This window comes from Prunus persica, chromosome G6 (genome assembly GCF_000346465.2).
Source record: "Prunus persica cultivar Lovell chromosome G6, Prunus_persica_NCBIv2, whole genome shotgun sequence".
NCBI classification, from domain to species: Eukaryota; Viridiplantae; Streptophyta; class Magnoliopsida; order Rosales; family Rosaceae; genus Prunus; species Prunus persica.
Genome location: NC_034014.1, coordinates 10,989,432 through 10,996,886, shown reverse-complemented (window position 1 = coordinate 10,996,886; position 7,455 = coordinate 10,989,432).

Below are 7,455 nucleotides of genomic sequence, written 5' to 3'. Positions count from 1 at the left end.
TATATATGTTGTGTTCTTAATGGGTTTTGGGTTCTTGAAAATAAACTGAGACACGACGCCTTTTTAGGCATACGACGACGATTACACGACGGTTTATGAAAAAACCGTCGTTGTATTACTTATACACGACGCTTTTTTCATAAACCGTCGTTTGTATTACTTATATTAGACGACGTCTGTTGAAAATCCGTCGTCTATATATGCCAAATACGTCTGTTTTTGTTTAAAACCCGTCGTCTCTGTTGTGTATTACTTGCTATTAGATCTTTGTATAATTTGCTATAGTGATGGTCATTGCCTGTATTTTCACTTTATTATAGATAATAGGTTATAGTGTCGGAGATGGATAAGTCATGGATACACTCGGATAGAAGATCGAAGGCATATGAGTTTGGGGTGGAAGCATTTTTGAACTTTGCTGTAGAAAATCTTCTAACTACAACACATATCCGTTGTCCATGTGTTAAATGTGTTAATTTGAAGTTGTTTGGGGTTGGAATTATAAGGGATCACTTATACTTTAATGGAATTGACCAAAGCTATAAGAATTGGACATTTCACGGAGAACCTTGGGAAGCAACTACTAATGCTAGTACAAATGTTGAAGAAGATGATGGCCATAGTAGGTACAGTTTTGTGTCTGAAGAAATTGATATGGATGATAATGATTTTGGTGATTTTGGTTCCGATCCGTATGAGTTTGCCAATGTGATTGGGGATGGAGATCAACCAGTGTACCTTGGTTGTAGAAAGTACACGAAGTTATCGGCATTAGTGAAGTTGTATAATTTGAAGGCAAAACATGGGATGAGTGATGTCTGTTTTACAGAATTATTGATACTTCAAGGCGATTTGCTTCCAGAAGGAAATACAATACCAACCTCTATGTATGAGGCTAAAAAGACTTTGTGTGCATTGGGGCTGAGTTATGAGAAAATGCACGCATGCCCCAATGATTGCATCTTGTATAGGAAGGAGTATGAGGATTCAACTAATTGTCCTACTTGTGGTATCTCAAGGTGGAAGGAAGACAAAGATTCAATCTTGAAAGAGGGTGTGCCAGCGAAGGTGGTGTGGTATTTTCCTCCAATTCCAAGGTTTAAAAGGATGTTTCAATCACATGAGACAGCTAAGAGTTTGACTTGGCATGCTGCTAGAAAATCAATTGACGGTCAGATGTCTCATCCGGCGGATTCCCCGTCTTGGAAACTTCTTGATGATAAATGGCCTGAGTTTGGTAATGAGCCGAGAAACTTGAGATTGACTCTTTCATCTGATGGATTCAATCCCCACAGTTCTCTAACTTGCAGATATAGTTGTTGGCCGGTTATCTTAGTTACATATAATCTCCCTCCATGGCTGTGCATGAAACGAAAGTTCATAATGTTAACCTTATTGATTTCCGGTCCTAAACAACCTGGAAATGATATAGACGTCTACTTGGAGCCTTTGATTGATGATTTAAAATCTTTGTGGGATGGGATTAGAGGAGTGTATGATGCACATAATGGAGAATACTTTACACTCAGAGCTGCATTAATGTGGACAATTAATGATTTCCCCGCCTATGGAAACTTATCTGGTTGTGTTGTTAAAGGATATAAAGCTTGTCCAATATGCGGCGATGATACACCTAGTCACAGGTTGAAAAATGGCCACAAAATTTGTTACATTGGGCATAGAAAATGGTTACCAATCAATCATCCATATAGGAGGCAACGTGCAGCTTTTAATGGGAAACCTGAATATGGCATACCTCCTGAGCCATTAACCGGAGAAGAAGTGCTGCATATGGTTGAAAATGGTGACAGAGTTTGTTGGAAGAAGAAATCAATATTCTTTGATCTCGAGTATTGGAAATACCTTCCTGTGAGGCATGCCCTAGATGTTATACACATTGAGAAGAATGTTTGCGATAGTATTATTGGTACATTGCTGGAGATCCCTGGAAAAAATAAAGATGGGATTGCTGCTCGATTAGATTTATTGAACATGGGGGTCAAAACTGATTTGCAACCCGAGTATGGAGAAAGACGTACTCGTTTGCCTCCTGAGCCTTGGAATTTGTCAAGAGCAAAGAAGAGAGAGGTTTGCAATTCTTTCTATGGTATGAAGGTCCCTGAAGGTTATTCTTCAAATATTAAAAATCTTATATCTTTACAAGATTCAAGACTTCTTGGCCTTAAATCACATGATTGTCATACATTAATGCAACAATTGCTCCCTGTGGCAATTCGTTCTGTTTTGGAGAAGCCTGCAAGGTATGCAATAACTCGTTTGTGCTTCTTCTTCAATGCTATATGTGCAAAGACTGTTGATGTTTCCAAGCTAGATAAGTTGGAAGAAGATGTAGTAGTTACTCTGTGTTTGCTTGAGAAGTACTTTCCCCCTTCATTCTTTGATATCATGGTTCATCTAGTAGTACATCTTGTCAGAGAAGTTCATCTATGTGGGCCAGTATATTTTAGGTGGATGTATCCGTTTGAAAGATATATGAAAGTGCTGAAGGGGTATGTTCAGAATCGTACTCGTCCCGAAGGTTGCATTGCTGAGCGGTATATAGCTGAAGAAGCGGTAGAGTTTTGTACTCAGCATTTATCTGATGTTAGTACAGTTGGAGTGCCTTCAAGCCAAAAGATGGGACTTTCAAAGCCATTATCAGGTTGCACAGTGAGCGTAGTTGATCAGGACCTGTTGAATCAAGCACATCTATATGTCTTGGAGAATACGGAGGAAGTCCTACCTTATATCGAGTACGTATGAGTTTTATTCTTTAAGTTTCCATTTTAAATTATTTCTTATGTTATCTTCTATATTTGGGACCGTAATGCTTGAATTTTTCGTGTCATGTAGGCAACATATGATCCACATCAAGACTGCTTATCCAAAATTTAGAAAGAGAACAAAGTGGCTGCAGGATAAGCACAATAGCACTTTCATTCAATGGCTACGCTTCAAGGTATATGTTGTTGAATAACATATTTCTCTTTTAATTTTCTTCTTATTTCTATGTTAGATTGAATTAAGATATATGATTAATTTGCAGGTTCAAAGTGAACTTGAGGAAGACAATCATGGCGTATCAGAAAATTTAAGGTGGCTAGCAGCTGGTCCAAACATGGCAGTGCCATTATATAGGAGCTATCTTATTAAAGGTATTAAATTCAATATCAAGGCACAAGATGATGTGCGGACAACTCAAAATAGTGGAGTTTATTTACTTGCACATACCATGCAAGTTGTTAGTGCCAAGGATAAAAACCCAATTCTCTCAAATATGGGTTTCTATGGTGTCATTCAAGAAATTTGGGACCTTGACTACCAAAAGTTTACAATCCCAGCCTTTAGGTGTGATTGGATAGATAGTTCTGTTCTTGTAGTCAACGAACTTGGATTTACCCTTGTAGATTTGAGTAAAATTGGACATAGGAATGACCAATTTGTTTTGGCTTCTCAAGTCAAACAACTATTTTTTGTTGACGACCCGATGCATCGTGGTTGGTCGGTAGTGTTATCAATGCCTAATAGAGAATATAATGATGTTATTGGTGATGAAGTCTTAGGTGATGTGATAATTGAGTGTGAGCCATTTACTAGAGGGATGCCAAATGTTGACACATTTGATGAACTGGTGGGTGAGTTAGGCGGTCAAAATATTCGAGATGGGTGTGAAGATATATGGATTGAATGATGCTTATGTAATTGGCAGTGTATGACATTAATTTTGTAATATATTGTAATGTGATTTCTTCACTTTCTACGTTCAAATAAAACACGACGTTATTATGAACCAGTTATTCAGCATATTTACCGACGTCTTAAAGCAACGTAACAATGAAGAACCACGACGCTATTGTGAAGCAATTATTCAGGATATCACGTCGGGGAAGGATTAAGAACCGCCATGTCGTTTAAAAAATATGACGTCATCATACATTTTCCACGTCGCAAGTTCTTTTATAAACGAAGAGGAACGAAATGAATTCCGACGGTAATTCATTATAACCGCCATCTAATATCAATTAAACGACGTTATTTGTAATACGGCTCTCATCATAATCAACGCCGTCTATATGTTCTGTAATACGGCTCTCATTTATTTGGAACCGACGTTGTTTAGAAGTTCAACGTCGTCTATATTAATAAGTGCGTCGTGAGTAATGAATACATATAAATACAACGTCGACAATATAAATGCCACCGACGTTGTTTCGCATTCAACGTCAACTATATAAATACATACGTCGTAAATAATGACACTGACAACTATTTCCACGTCATCTTTTTTAGAAAAATCGAAGTGGAAAATTTATTTCACGACGGTTGTTTGTAAATAAGAGACGTAGTAGATTTCAATAACGTCGTCTTCTCATGTATTTAAAGACGTCATATTTTTTCTTGTCGTGAAAATTATATTTAACGGCGTAGTGTTTTAGTTGTCGTCGTTGTATGTCTATCTTGCGGCCTTGTTCTTTTAATATGTGTCATATTTTTCCTTTTTAACGACGGTGATTTGTTTGAGTTGGTCGTCTATTCTCATCCTCGACTATTTTTTAGAACTTTAGCAGACTAAACACGTCTATTTTTATTTGTTTTCGACGTTGTTGTATTTAACAACGTCTAATATTTATCGTCGTTGTTTGTTTCTGAAAATAGGACATATAAATTTTGTAATACGACTTTCATATATTTGTAACCGACGTTGTTTCGTTGTTCAACGTCTACTCTATAAATACATACGTCGTAAATAATGACACTGACAACTATTTCCACGTCATCTTTTATAGAAAAATCGAAGTGGAAAATTTATTTTACGACGGCTTTTTTTATATAGGTGACGTAGTAGGTATAAATAACGTCGTCTTCTAATGTATTTAAAGACGTCATATTTTTTATTGTCGTAAAAATGATATTTAACGGCGTTTTATTTTAATTTTCGTCATTGTATGTCTATCTTGCGGCCTTGTTCTGTTAATATGTGTCATATTTTTCCTTTTTAACGACGGTTTTTTTAGAGAGTTGGTCGTCTATTCTCATCCTCGACTCCTTTTTTAGATCTTTTGCAGTACAAAGATGTCGTTTTGTATTTGTTGATGACGTTGTATATTGTAACAACGACGGTGATTTAGCGTCGTGGTTTATGAGGGAAAAGATGACGGTGGATTCCACGACCATTGAAAAACCGAATACACGACGGTGATTTACCGTCGTCTTTTTGCTTTTTTGTAGTAGTGAATGGTTTATTTGACTTTCTTGGACTAAATTACTATGCTGGTTACTATGCTAGTGATTCACCTCAAAATAACTCTGCAATCTACAAAACAGATGTTGGCGTTCTTCTTCCATGTGAGTACAAATTGAGAACTTAATTCAAGAAATTTAAGTTCCATAGACACTACAAAATAGAATGCCTTTAGTGAGGGTGGTTTGTGGTCGAAAAAGGCCTTCTGCCGTCGAAAATACTCTTTTTCGACTGCAATTTGCCATTGATAGTCGTCGGAAAAAACGCCCGTTGAAAATACTTTTTTTCCGACCAGTCCATCGGAAATAATTTATTTCCAACGCCCATGTTTCGTCGATATTGCTTATATTTCTGTCGGAAATGGATTTTCAAAACAACTATACAAATTCATTTCCAACCATAAATATGGTCGCAAATACGTATGTGCTATATTTTCAACCAGTGACTATTGGTCGAAAATAGTATTTCCGACCCTAGATTACTATTTGTGATAAATATAATTTTGTCGGAATTGTGCATTTCCGACATGGAAGTGTGTCAAAAAAAATATTTTTCCGACTACATTTATAGCGACTATCATGAGTAAAAAGCCGTCGGAATATACAAATATTTTGCAAAAGAAATATAAAAAATATTTCCAATGAGAAATTGTTGTCCAAAAAATAATATATATTATCATTAATAAAAGATCAATGTAACAATTTCCAAAAGAAACTCATTACAATCCTAAGATATATCCTATATCACTAGTCCTCAAAGCCCACTTCCAACCGAATGAGGTGTTTTCAGGTCTTCATGTGACTTGTATGTAAATACGGCTTCCTTGAAATGCAAAACCTTATCCCATGATTCAAGCACACCTACATACAAATAGTTATGATAACCCCAAATTGATCATTATGAGGTAAAGAAAAAGATTAAGAGTTTAATAACATAATTGAAACATGACAAAATGGATCAAATAAAGAACTAAGGCCAAAAATACTTGTCTAGACCTGCGCCAGAGGTATCCCTTGGAGTATAGCATGTCTTTCTTGGGTTCTAAGTGCCATTGGAGATATAATTGCTTGCAGCTTTGTCTGAGATCTGCTCCCATCTTGAAACAAAGGAAATCAGTAACTAGATAAGTTTGTTATTTAGTGTTGAGGTATTGAAATGTCAAATAAAATGATAAAGTTTATTTTGCCACAGTTCTAAGTTGAACATGACAAGAAGTATGTCAATTATTCTGTCTATATTTTACTAATGAAGCTGAACATTATCCACTCCATAAAATGCTCACCTGAGCGTGTGCCTTTGTAAGCATATAATTCATATAACTGCCTATCCTAATTCCTAAGTAACCTGAGAAAGGAGAACTAACACATTCGCTTTCAATGTAATTCCTATTGTTGGCTGAGAAAGAAGCCTGAGGTTTTGTGGGTGCATTTTCATGGCGAATAATGCTGATATAAACTTCTCTGGTGTACATTTAGCCAAACACAAAAATTTGTAATTGAAATAATATTGAAACATATGTATAACACCTTGTAGACAAAGAAATTTTGGTGCAATAAATTCCATTGACAAGAAAATAATTAGGGTTCGGTGGATTAAATCGTGGTCCCCGTAATTCGCCCATGTGGCATATGACTCATCAAAATCGGATTAGTTGTCAAAAATGACACATGGCGACATCCGACGGAGTGCATCGAACGGTTCAAGATGAAGACAAAATTAAAGGAAAGAATCTTCTGTGATTGACTTTGATTTAAATCAAATATTAATCAGGTCAATCAATTGAAGATAATCTGGTTAAATCGCCAGATTATGGGAATTGATTTAAATCAAATCAGAATCCCACAAATCAAGGTTTTAAATAGGAAAAGTTATTTAGGTCAAGCAGCCGACAAAAGCCTATAAATAGGAGGCTTCAAGACGAAAGAAAGGGTCAGAGAAAAAACCTAGCACTCAGAAGAAACAGAAAACTCTCTGCATTCTTCACCCTACTTTGGAAGAGCCACCAAGCACAACAAACACGTGCTGGTTCCTTCACCATAGAAAACTCCCAAACACTAAACAAGCTTCGTGCTACCCGTTTGATCAAGATCAAGTCTCTACGACCCTTGTATCAAACACAAATTTTCTTTAAACACTTTGGAGATCGAATCAGAGGATTCAATACAGAGATTGTAACCCTAAATTTCATCAATACAATATTATTTTGTACACGT